The sequence below is a fragment of the Nilaparvata lugens genome, chromosome 7 (genome assembly GCF_014356525.2).
Source record: "Nilaparvata lugens isolate BPH chromosome 7, ASM1435652v1, whole genome shotgun sequence".
In the NCBI taxonomy this organism is placed as follows: Eukaryota; Metazoa; Arthropoda; class Insecta; order Hemiptera; family Delphacidae; genus Nilaparvata; species Nilaparvata lugens.
The window spans coordinates 57,561,394-57,575,272 of record NC_052510.1 but is presented as its reverse complement, the minus strand read 5'-3'; the positions used below and the strand labels follow the sequence as shown (position 1 = coordinate 57,575,272).

At 32.9% G+C, this 13,879-nt stretch overlaps 1 protein-coding gene across 2 annotated transcripts in view; it reads right to left on the bottom strand.

Annotated features, from left to right (window-relative positions):
- Window positions 1-13,879, bottom strand: part of LOC111056401 (toll-like receptor 7) — a 258,473-nt gene that overhangs the window by 192,198 nt on the left and 52,396 nt on the right. The window contains exon 2 of one of the 2 annotated variants that reach the window (XM_039433246.1): window positions 13,108-13,585. The exons of the other annotated variant lie outside the window; for it this stretch is intronic. The gene's annotated coding sequence lies outside the window, so the exon portion shown is untranslated. Of the gene's footprint in view, window positions 1-13,107; window positions 13,586-13,879 lie in introns of those variants that run through there. 2 annotated transcript variants of the gene reach the window in all.

The following is a 13,879-nucleotide window of genomic DNA, read 5'->3' as shown; positions in this document are numbered from 1 at the left end:
AGAGGAAATAGAGACGCCGAAAACATGTTTCAAAGAACGACGACTCGACGAAAACATGTTTCATCAGACATGTCGAACTGTTAGAGCACACCGGGGAGATGAGAAAGAAAGAAAGAGATAAAGAGTTGGAGAGTGTGTGAGAGTGAGAGAGAGGGAAGAAATCCATCACCACCACTGACCGCGAGGATCTCTTTGACCCAGATCTGGAAAATCAGACCGCTGAGACGAGCGGGACGGAAAAAGAGTTTCTCTCCTTTTTCACCACTTGATTGTCGCCTGTCGCCTCAAGATGCTCTGAAGAAAAGAGACAAACGGCGTGCTTTCGAGGTTTCCATCTCTGTTCCTTAATTGGCAACGGGACGTTACATCAAGAATAATTCATTCCGCGAATCGGAAGCCGGTTATATTTCTTCCAGTGGTGACGGTCGTGCTTGAAAATGTAACTGACTTTCTTCTTGAACGGGTTCAAGATCAAGGAAGAGAGTCACAGAATGATGAGGAATTGTGATGGAAAAAAGAGAAGTATGAGAATTGGATGGAGGAAGAATGAGAATTTGATAGAATAAGAAACAGATTATGAAAATATGAGAAAATTGAACGAAGGAATAGGAACGAAGGAATTTGATAGAATAAGAGACAGATTATGAAAATATGAAAAAATTGAACGAAGAAATAGAATAGATGGAATGATTTTTTTCTATTGGTCAATGTGACTGACTTTCTTCTATTTTCTTCTTGAACGGGTTCAAGATCAAAGAAGATAATCACAGAAGGATGATAAATAATTTGGTAGAAGAAGGCAAGTATGAAAATATCTGAGAATTGGATTCAGGGAAGGATTAGAATTCGATGAAATAAGAAACAGCAGTATGAATTAGTATATTTCGCACCTAGAGCAGATAATGCGATTTTTCCCAAAATTTGAAAAAAATTTTGTTCTCAAAATTTGAAAAAATTGAGAGCCGGAAAAACATTTTTGCCAGTGGTGCGAACGCTATTTTTCGCCACACACAAAAATAATCAATTATATATATGAGAATAGTTGTTTACTAAGCACTTCCGAAAGCAGAAGTGGAAGGTGATAGCTCTAGCAAATCTAGGTAATCTGAATATCAGGAGATTGTCCAAGTATTTTTACTTTCGATTTCTGTATGCACTTGGAACAGAAATGATTAAGTAATGATGAAGTATGGGCTAAGTACTTGTTTTTCTTCATATTTTTCAGAGAAAAATGCAAAATTAAATTGGGGTGTTTAACACCCCAGTGTGTCTACTGTGGTAGCATGAAGTAAGTGTGTCTCTGTAGGGTTAAGATCGCTTTAGAGCCCTTGTGGTGATGAAGAGATCACAAATCTGGATGTACAGTTTCCAACCTTGGAGATAGTACAGGTGACTGACTACTTTCTCGATAATCAAGCGTGCCAACATTCTCTCTGTTCCTAACACGGTACATACCAAGGATGGTATATACATTATTCTTGGGTACATACTACAGGAATCATATAATAATATAATACTTGTCTCAATACCTTACTTCTTCATCGTCTTCTCCTTCTTCTTTTTCTTTATCATAACTTCTTCTTCTTCTTCTTCTTCTTCTTCGGCCTTCTCCTCATCCTCCTCCTCCTTCTCATCTTACTCCAACTCCAACTCATCCTTCTCCTCATTCTTATCCCTATCCTTGTCTCACTTGAAGAATTCCAGCTTATCCTTGTCTCACTTGAAGGACTGAGTGAGCTTGACGAATTCGTTGCAGAGGAAATAGAGACGCCGAAAACATGTTTCAAAGAACGACGACTCGACGAAAACATGTTTCATCAGACATGTCGAACTGTTAGAGCACATCGGGGAGATGAGAAAGAAAGAAAGAGATAAAGAGTTAGAGAGTGTGTGAGAGTGAGTGAGAGGGAAGAAATCCATCACCACCACTGACCGCGAGGAGCTCTTTGACCCAGATCTGGAAAATCAGACCGCTGAGACGAGCGGGACGGAAAAAGAGTTTCTCTCCTTTTTCACCACTTGATTGTCGCCTGTCGCCTCAAGATGCTCTGAAGAAAAGAGACAAACGGCGTGCTTTCGAGGTTTCCATCTCTGTTCCTTAATTGGCAACGGGACGTTACATCAAGAATAATTCATTCCGCGAATCGTAAGCCGGTTATATTTCTTCCAGTGGTGACGGTCGTGCTTGAAAATGTGACTGACTTTCTTCTTAAACGGGTTCAAGATCAAGGAAGAGAGTCACAGAATGATGAGGAATTGTGATGTAAAAAAGAGAAGTATGAGAATTGGATGGAGGAAGAATAAGAATTTGATAGAATAAGAGACAGATTATGAAAATATGAGAAAATTGAACGAAGGAATAGAATAGATGGAATGATTTTTTCTATTGGTCAATGTGACTGACTTTCTTCTATTTTCTTCTTGAACGGGTTCAAGATCAAAGAAGATAGTCACAGAAGAATAAGAAATAGTTTGGTAGAAGAAGGCAAGTATGAAAATATCCGAGAATTTGGATTCAGGGAAGGATTAGAATTCGATGAAATAAGAAACAGCAGTATGAAAAATAAATGTCTTAGAAGAAGCAAATATTAAGATATCAGAGAATTGGATACAAGAAAAAACTGAAGTTTGGAAAATGAATGGGTTGAAAAAGGAAACTATGGACATATCAGAGAATTTGATGGAGAAAGGATAATAATTAGATGGAATGAGGAACAGGAGTATGGAAAATAAATGGCTTGAAAGAAGCAAGTATGTAAATATTAGAGAATTGAATGGAGGAAGAATGAAAATTTGATGGAATAGGAGAAGAAGTATGAAAAATAAATTGGTTTGAAAATATCAGAGAATTGGGTTGGAAGAAACAAGTATGAAAATATCAAAGAATTGAACGGAGGAAGGATAAGCATTTGATGTAATATGAAAAAGTACGAAATTATCAGATAGAATGAAGATGAAGAAGAAGAGTATGAGTGATGAGAAAGAAAGAGAATATGAGAAAAGTAGGATGAGAAGAAAGCAGACGAGGGAAGAAGTTCTTGACTGGATGTCACGAGTGGAACAATTCTGGTGCATTTATAAACCGGATCTACTCAGATCTCAGATGTAACTGTCTCCAGACAGTTGCATTTGCCCATCCCAGTTTATCATTACAGAGAAGACAGTCATTTACTGTTCTAGTATTGTAACAGTAATCCTTTCATAATTTGCAAAATAATATGAGAGAGAATTCAAGACTGTCATAAAAACGGTGGAATATATTCATGCAAGATTTTCTGGAAATAGTTGATTCTGGAGAAATAGTTAATTTGAAACTCGTGTAACAGTAATTCTTCAATAATCTTCTTCTTCTTACAAACAAGGATTAGGCTTCAACCTGTTCCGACTCACACACATCTAGCCAATTATTCAAATAAACATAAAATGTTCTTTATTCTTTCTTTATTCAAAAAAAAAAAAAATTATACAATCAAATGCATTCCAAAAATCAAATACAATATTGTTTCCTAATTTCTAATATGTGTTCCCTATAGGCTACCCTGTGTGGGGACACTTGAATATAATAAATAAAATATTTATATACAAATTTAAATATTACATCATGAAGAACATAATAATTGAATATGGTATTATATTGAAATAAATCAATATGTCAATAATTATAATCATTCTTGCACACATTCATACGCACACACATTCACATATGCGCACACATTCATACGCACACACATTCACACATGCGCACAAACACACACACACACACACACACAACACACACACACACACACACCACACACACACACACCACACACACACACACACCACACACACACACACACACACACAACACACACACACACACACACTTACACAAAACTTAAAACTATGTACGGAGTGGTTGCTGTTTTTTTTCATATTTAGTTCAATTTTATTCATAGTTAACGTTTCGTTTTTTTTTCAAAGTGCTGATGTAATTATACCATAAATGAATGCGTTTTGAAGAAAGATACAGTGATTGAAATTTGATACTGTCTTACTGTTTACGCATACCGGACGGGATTTGTGAGTTCAATGATCTTTGATTGTTGCAGTGTTCATGTCGTGTAATGTGTAAATTATACTAAATTTAGACCTATATTAATTTAGTAAAAAAATCATTCGGGTTGTCTAGTTGTAAAATGAATTTCTTGATTTCTTTTCTAAATAACTGACGTGACGTTATTTTCCTTGTTGTTACTGGAAGTGAATTGAATATTTTTATAGCTATGTATTTGAAGTGTCGTCTGGAATGTTCTAATCTTGGTTTTGGGAGGTTAATGTCCTGTGAATTCCTGAGGTTTATTCTTTCTCTCATCTGTTGAATATCGAAATTATTTTCAGCTAAATCCAGCAAAACATCCCATTATTGCCACTATATATATCCTATATTGCCTATTAATCCTATTATTCTTCAATAATTTGCAGATTAATATGGTAGGGAATTTAAAACTGACAGAATATCAGTGGAAGTAAGTATATTTGTGCAAAATTTTCAATACCGTAGTTGATTTTGGAGTAGTAGTTATTGTTAATTCAAGACTCGTGTAACAGTAATAATTCTTCAATAATTTGCATGATAGGGAATGTATCAATAATTAATATGATAGGGAATTCAAGAATGACATGATATCAGTGCAAAATTATATTTATGCGAAATTCCTGGAAATAGTTAATTTTGGAGAAGTGGTTAATTCATGACTTATAAAATTGGTGAAATGTATGGAACATTTTTTGACAATATTTCATTTTGGAAGAAAAGTATTTGGATGAGAATCTTAGATCTTAATAGTTTCAGAGCCAATCAAAGATTTTTTCCAATTATAGAATGACGTAGGCTACTGGAATATTAAATAGTCAAGGGAATAAAAAAGCATACATGATTACACAAACTTTGAAGTAGCCTAGTGATAAAGAAAAATTGAATCCTATCAATTTTGATTTTGTGAGAATCATGGAATATTGAACTATTCAATGAGTTCATCTTCCTTCAATATCTTCTGAAGTATGAACTTCATATATTAAATGCTTACATGGATATTCTCGTACTTTGAAATTGATACAGTAAAGTCTAATCCTATTAATTTTGCTCTGTGAAAATCATGGAAATTCAAACTATTCATTGAATTTATCTTCTTCTAAACTCTTCTTGAGTATAAACTTTGAATTAATGACACTACTTGGGCCTTAATAGATATATTTTGAAATATACATAGCTGTACAATTATATTCAAGATAATAATTGAAATTGTTGTTGCAATTTTATTTTATTTATTCCTTCTTACAATGAACCACAGATCGGGAGAGAGAATCTAAGAATACCTTGTACTATTTCTCTCCCAAATTTAGGTAACATTCAGCAATCTTCCTCACATAAATTTCTTTCTAAGATGAATGTGTTTTAAGTTGTAAGATCAAATTCAATCGAATTCCATTGAATAGGAAACTGAATCCAATGCGAAATGTTTTCCAATTCTGCATCACGTATTGAATTCAATCGGATTGACCGCTATTTCAAATTGAAAGTTTTGTGAAGTAAGTTGTTGAAAGATTAAATCGAACTATTCCCTTATTTTTCTCCAACTATGTAACCCATGTCAGAGGTATACTATTTATACACAGCTACATAGAATACTATGTATACTTTTTCTCTACCTATGTAACCCATGTCAGAAGTATTTTCACAGAGCTGCAATACTATATAGCATTTACATTTAGTGACTCTCTACCCCCTCACCAGCAAATGGAGCCTTCAATATTCCTCTCACTTAGAATATAGCAGCTTAACAGTTGAAAATTTCCCAAGTTAAGCTTTTAAAAGGCGTTATTGCAACAACAGAATCTTGAAGTCGAAACTTTCACAAAGAAAAGCAACTTTACTTCCAAGTTGAGATTTCCATCTGTTGAAATTTCGTCACATAATCGACTTCATACGCTGACTTTTGAATTACGCTGATGGCTGATGGAAATTCCACAAGTTCGATAGCTAAGTATATACACATACTACAGCAATATGTACAGCTACATATATATGTAGACCCTATTATTGCTGCAGCAATATATATATGTACTATCTAATACTAGAGGAGCAGAATCAGTATTATTCAAAGCCCGTCTGAGCTTTGACTTTGCCTCGACAAAGTTTTAAGTAAGTTGTCTCACATAGCGTCAACTTTGTTTCTCCCTAATATCTTTCAACTTCTATTACGTAATAAGTGCTGTCATTTGGGTTTCTTGACAAAGCAGCTTGTTATGAAGTGAATTTCGAGTCGGAAAATTATTCCTGGAATCAGGATTTTCGCATAATGACAGCTGCAGGCTAATGTTTTAGCTTGATTGAAATGAGTGTCATAAAGGTATTCATTATTGTGAGGTACTAAGTGGGAGAGAAATTGGAAATACTTCAACTGGTATAAATAGGTATGTTCAAAAGATAAAGCTTGTTCACAGAAGAAGGGATAGGCAACAAGATACAGCTTTCATAGGAAGGTATTTTTTCACTTTTTGGTCTTAATAACTAATGAGCCAATCAGATAGTGGTACCAGTGATAGAATAAAGCAGGCTTCTGAAATATGTTATAATATAGGCTGTAATAAATCTACTTCTTCAGGTAACTTCAGCATTACGGAGGTTGGCTACCATCATGGCTATTCTAACTTTGTTTGATGCGTTTTTTGGGAGAGGACTTGTGACGTGTTGTTGAATAAAAACACAAACACTAAATTCTAAAATAGCCTAGTGATACAGAATTATAGAATCCTATCAATTTTTTTCAGTAAGAATCATGGAGAATATAAGTAATTATTGAATTCATATTCTACTAATCTCTTCTTGAGTTTACACTTCGAATTAGTGACACTACCAGTGTCTATAAATAAATATACTTTGAAATTAACACCGAAATTGATACATAAAAGTCTAATCCTATCAATTTTGCTTTGTGGAAATTCAAACTATTCATTGAATTGGAACCGTTTTGGGCTTATAAGCCTGTGGTACTTTTCTGTAAGTTGTGTAATTCTTAATGTTTAAATAAATTTATCTTCTTCTAAACTCTTCTTGAGTATAAACTTTGAATTAATGACACTACTTGGGCCTAAATAGATATGTTTTGAAATATACATAACTGTACAATTATATTCAAGATAATAATTGAAATTGTTGTTGCAATTTCATTTCATTTTATTTATTCCTTCTTACAATGAAGCACAGATCGGGAGAGAGAAACTAAGAATACCTTGTACTATTTCTCTCCCAAATTTAGGTAACATTCAGCAATAAATCATCTTCTTCACATAAATTTCTATCTAAGAAGAATGTGTTTTAAGTCGTAGGATCGAATTAAATCGAATTCCATTGTATAGGAAACGAAATTCAATGAGAAATGTTTTTCAATTCTGCATCGCGTATTGAATCCAATCGGATTGACCGCTATTTCAAATTGAAAGTTTTGTGGAGTAAGTTCTGTTGAAAGATTAAATCGAACTATTCCCTTATTTTTCTCCAACTATGAAACCCAGAGGTATACTATTTATACACAGCTACATAGAATGCTATGTATACTTTTTCTCTAGCTATGTAACCTATGTCAGAAGTATTCACACAGAGCTGCAATACTATATAGCATTTACATTTAGTGACTCCCTACCCTTCACCAGCAAGTGGAGCCTTCAATATTCCTCTCACTTAGAATATAGCAGCTTAACAGTTGAAAATTTCCCAAGTTAAGCTTTTAAAAGGCGTTATTGCAACAACAGAATCGTGAAGTCGAAACTTTCACAAAGAAAAGCAACTTTACTTCCAAGTTGAGATTTCCATCTGCTGAAATTTCGTCACATAATCGACTTCATACGCTGACTTTTGAATTACGCTGATGGCTGTTGGAAATTCCACAAGTTCGATAGCTAAGTATATACACACACACTACAGCAATATGTACAGCTACATATATGTGTATTATTGCTGCAGAAATATATATGTACTATCTAATACTAGGAAAGCAGAATCGGTATTATTCAAAGCCCGTCTGAGCTTTGACTTGTCTCGACAAAGTTTTAAGTAAGTTGTCTCACATAGCGTCAACTTTGTTTCTCCCTAATATCTTTCAACTTCTATTACGTAATAAGTGCTGTCATTTGGGTTTCTTGACAAAGCAGCTTGTTATGAAGTGAATTTCGAGTCGGAAAATTATTCCTGGAATCAGGATTTTCGCATAATGACAGCTGCAGGCTAATGTTTTGGCTTGATTGAAATGAGTGTCATAAAGGTATTCATTATTGCGAGGTAATAGAGTGAGAGAGAAATTTCGTTATTGGAAATACTTCAACTGGTATGAAATGTTCAAAAGATAAAGCTTGTTCACAGAAGAAGGGATAGACAACAAGACACAGTTTTCATGGTGTAGATGAATGTTCACTTTATGGTGTAAATTACTCCCAATTTTTTATTGAAATCACGACTACTTTATGAAGAATCACACTTCAACGAAGTATTGAGGTTAACATTGAGTAATTGTTCATTTCCAATATTCTTCCAGTATTCGAATTGGTTCTAGAATCTAGATAAAGTGTATCTAGTTGATAAAAACAACATTAAACTTGTAGTACCATTTTATTAAAACATTTCAACGATTAGTTTCGACCTACTTTGACCATTTTCAAGTTAAAATAAAAACATTTCAACTTGAAAATAAATGGCTAAAGTAAATCGAAACTAGTCATTAAAATGTTTTAATAAAAGGGTACCACAAGTTTAATATTGTTTTTATTAATTTGAATAAAGTAGCCCATAAGTGAAGTGATTTAAGTGTATCTAGTGTATTTGAATTTGTTCCAGAATCTTGATAGGGCGAATCTAAGAGTGTTTGTGAGTGAATTTGTTCATGATGTATGAACAGAGAAAAACATTAATTATTTTGTTTGAAAAAAAATCATTCTTATTTTTAATCAAATCCTAAATGCTTATATTGTGAAATTTCAATTAACACACTTTTCAACTGAAACCAGTATTCAGATCTCATATTATCTTCTATCTCCAAGATCCTGGCATGAGATTTTGGTAGTTATATCTGTGAGCAGTCCACACGTAGTGGTAGTGTAGTATACTACACACTACACACTTTACCACATACTATACTTGTATACAGGATCCTCTACTATAGCATAGAGTATTCAGGAGGTAGAAGTTCTGAATATTGGTTTCAGTTCAAAAATGAGTTTAATCAGAATTTGACAATATTGAGTATTTAAGATGTGATAAAGTGAATAACTCGGTATGCTATGAAACAAAAAGTTCATCTAATGTTTTGTGAGATGAACGTTTTGTTACATAGCATGCCGAGTTATTCACTTTATCAAATCTTAAATACTCAATATTGTCAAATTTTTATTAAACTCATTTTTAACTCATTTTTTATTCAGAACTTCTACCTCCTGAATCCTGTATGTGGCAATATTCAGCTTGAGAGTAGCATTTTCCAGTGGAGCAGAACTTTGTTATTTTATAGAACAATGTTAGCACAAAATCAGTGAATTTCATTCACTGTTGGAATAGAAAAATAGTTCTAAATAGTATATAGGCGATGAGGTAAAGACAGGATGATACTGCTAAAATACTGAATAGTAATATCAAGTTTACGTTATAAGGAAGGTTCAAAACTAGTAGAATATAGTATAGATACCTCAGTACTGTAGTTCAAAATAGTAAAAACACTTGACTCACATGGGCTACATTTTAACAAATTAATAAAAACAATATACAAATCTTAAAGTACTTTATTTTTAAAATAGTTCAACATTTTGATTGTATGATATGAGATGTTGTTGTGTCTCTCCATAATTGAAAAAATAATACGTTGATGTTGTCAACATGATTGTATCAACAATATCAACGTCAACATGATGGTATCAACAACATCAACGTCAACATGATTGTATTAACATCAACGTCTTATTCTCATTGTTTTGTTTTTAAAAAATAAAGGATACTCCAAGATTTGTATATTGTTTTTATTAGTTCAAAATAGTAGCACAGAAGTAGGCTACTTGATAAATGAATAATTCACGTTTTCACAGTTGCAGAACTATTCCCAACTAGGACTGAAATAAAAATTATTTTCCGTCCGAGATAATAAATCACGCCTGACGGTCAAGCTAGGAGTTTCCTGTTAGCAACAGGGAAAACTTCCTTTTAACTGCAACTGCATTATTGATGCAGTAGTAACAACAATGTAAAATATACCTGCCACTAATGTCATTGACCTGGGGATGACTATTGTTAACCTGTGGGTCCTAACCATTTCAAAATAGATGGAATCCATTCTTATTTTATTTCTAGGTTTTGTTTTGTCAGCTTTACCGTTATCTCTACTATATTGTTCGAACTAGCGTTTTGTATTTAGGAACATTTTTTGCAATAATTCCATGACAAAGCAATTCACTGTGGTAGTATACAATGAATTACGATGCAGCAGTTTCTACAAGTGTATGATTCATACAGGGTATAATAAAGACATCCAGCTTCGTAGCTTCAAATCCTCAAGTTTTAATATTATCTAGTTAGTTTTGTCAGATTTGCTGTTACCTCTACTATATTGGTTGAAAAGGCGTTTTGTATGTTGGGACATTTTTTGCAATGATTCCCTGACAAAGCTATGTGCTGTAGTGGTATAATGAATTACGATGCAGAAATTTCTAGAAGTGTATGAATCTTACACGATATGGGTTAATGACATCCACCTTCGTAACTTCAAATCCTCAAGTTTTGATATCATCTAGTTACTGTCAGATGATGACCCATTCATAAAGTTAAAAATTCTCTTTTATCCTCCCTTCAATAAACTACAATATAGATGGGAATATTTTATATTTTTACTAGCTTTTCTCCCTTTTGTTGATATTTGTAATAGCAGAAGTCTTCAGGATAGTTGAAACTATATTGATATAGAATTTTGTTCCATAATATTATCATCATCAACTATCATACATTTATTTACCTGCGATCTCTAGCTATGACTCAGCTTCAGATAAAACTTACTTTCACTTAATTCAACATTAGTTGGAATAACTTACTTTCATGTATCCAAGATCAGTAGTAGAATTCGATCACTAGACCATTTTTGTAGATGTTTGTAGACTGGCCCGGTTGCACAAAAGCCGGTTGTATTTGGATCATGATTAATTTCAAGAGAACCAATCAGAAAAGGGTTTGCCAAAAAGAAGGCTTCTCTGATTGGTTCTCGTAAAATTAATCACGATTTAACCAGTTTTTCTGCAACCGGCACTGACTCTGTAGACTGACCCTGCACTGTAGATGTTATTGATCTCTAGGGCCCGGTTGCACAAGAAGTCTGTTAAATTCCAACAGAGATTAAAAGTCACGAGAACCAATCAAAGAAGCCTTCATTCCAAACAAACCAATCAGAGGCTCGTTTGGAAGGAAGTCTTCTCTGATTGGTTCTCGTAACATTCAATCACTATGAAAATTTAACAAACTCCAGGCTGATGGTTTCTTGATTGATTCCGAGATGCGATGTATTAACACACTTTTTTAGTGTGTAATGTGTGTAAAAACACACTTTTTTAGTGTGTAATGTGTGTAAAAACACACTTTTTTAGTGTGTAATGTGGGTAAAAACACACTTTTTTAGTGTGTAATGTGTGTAAAAACACACTTTTTTAGTGTGTGATGTGGGTAAAAACACACTTTTTTAGTGTGTAATGTGGGTAAAAACACACTTTTTTAGTGCGATGTATTAACACACTTTTTTAGTGTGTAATTTAAACACGACATGCAGTCAAATACATTTAACTGCATGTCAAGTTTAAATACATAGTAAAAAAGTGTGTTAAACTCTAGGGCTTATGCATTGATTGTCTTGATTATTGTTTCAAGTTTCTTGAAAGATGTAAGTTTTTCAACAGGTTTGTTGAACTTGTTGATGATCAATCTTGCTCATACATTGAATACATTATTATTCAAAAATACCTGAACATGGGGAAATGTAGGCCTACTGTCTTACAATTCCTCATGTACAGAATCTTTTTGAATACAAATTCTTCAAGAATGTTGTTGCAATTGAGAGATTTTTCCATCTCAAGATGGGAAGTTTCAAAAATAGGTTGATAAGTATATTACGAAGATAATGCTATTTAGACGAGTTTTCCAAAATTTCACACAAATAATGTGAGAACCATAAAAAGTCAACCAAATTGAGTTGAACTATAATCATAGATTCTACAATTTCCAAACTCAGTGCTCTTGAAACATATTTGTACACTCATTAATATTTTAGTTCAAGTCTAAGCATAATATTTCAAATGAAACTTCAAGTAGAGCTCGATAATTTTAACTGGAATTAGTTCTAGGTTGCACCAAATAATATGAATAAAGAGTGATCAAAATCAATTATCTACTTGACCTACAGAAAAATGATTCTGCTATATCAATACATGAATCTTGTGTGCTACTATTTATTTATTGAATATTTATTTATTTTCTGATATAATTACAAATCATATGAATATGATGGGGATAGAACAACAGGCATGGCCCAAAACTATTCTGTTCCCAAATTTTGATAAATAATGAAATATCCGAAATAATGGGTTATGTTCTTACTGAGGAAATTTAAAGTTCAAAGTTCTGTCCAAGAATATATATTAGCTAGAAATTTTGAATTAGAATGATTAAAATACCAAATTATAAAATTACCTATGACTCAAATGTAGTGATTGAAAATCATGTTCTTTTTTGGAAAATTTACATTCAAATGAATTTCTGCTCATTGATTTCTTCTCGATTTGCACAATATTGAAATGATGCTGAGGGTCTGGTTGTTTTTGATGGATGAGAGCTAACAGGTTACAGTTAATACTACTAACCTAAATTGCAAATGAATAATTTTTCATTGTGTATTGAAATTGAAACTCTTTTGCTGAATAAATAATAATATATTCATCAGAAATTTTGAACTGAAGTATGATGAAAATATAATTTTGAAAGTGGAGTAGTATTCACTGAAGCCTGTTAGTTGTCATATCATTGATCTATTTTATGAATGAAAAGTCAAGTTGATTTGTATTATTGTTCTTATTTTTCACTTTGTGAAACAATTCAATTCATTAATAAAAAATATACAATCAGCTAATTACGTACAAATGATACATTATTCACATCATTTACAGTCGAAAATAATTTACAAAAACCGTTACATAGTCTTTAAATGTTTCGTTTCTAAGTATATTTACGATTCGAAGTTCGATTTACAAAATAGAAAAAATTTACAGATAATGTACAATGCTATATTTATATTCATATTATTTATAAATTATTATTAATAAGTTATAAGTCTTGATTGGAGTAGAGCAAGGCGGTGGGTCTTTGGTCGCCATCTTGTTTCCACGTGATTAGAAAGAGAGAGACGTGGCGATCCCTTGGAGAAGCATCGTCCAGTGGGAGGGGGGGGGTTGAGTCAGTTCGGAAACCCCCTCTCCTGGCGAAGTGCACACTCACACTACCGACGCAAAAACTCGAGGAAACGAGGAGAAACTAAAACAGAAAAAAAGAAAAACAAAATAAATAAAAATGAAACTAAAATTAAAACTTAATCAAAAATATATGATAAATAAATATTCTAAAAATATTCGAAAATAGGATATTAATAGAGTAGGTTATTAATTTGGTTATTTTGGAAATAACAAAGGAAGATTTCACATAGCATGGGGAAAAGTCGATAATCATTATTAAACGAAAATCCCAATTAAATGCTGTAAATCACCCGAAGACTTCTGCTACTGCAAATATTGACAACAGGGTAAACAGCTACATGGAATTTCAATGAGC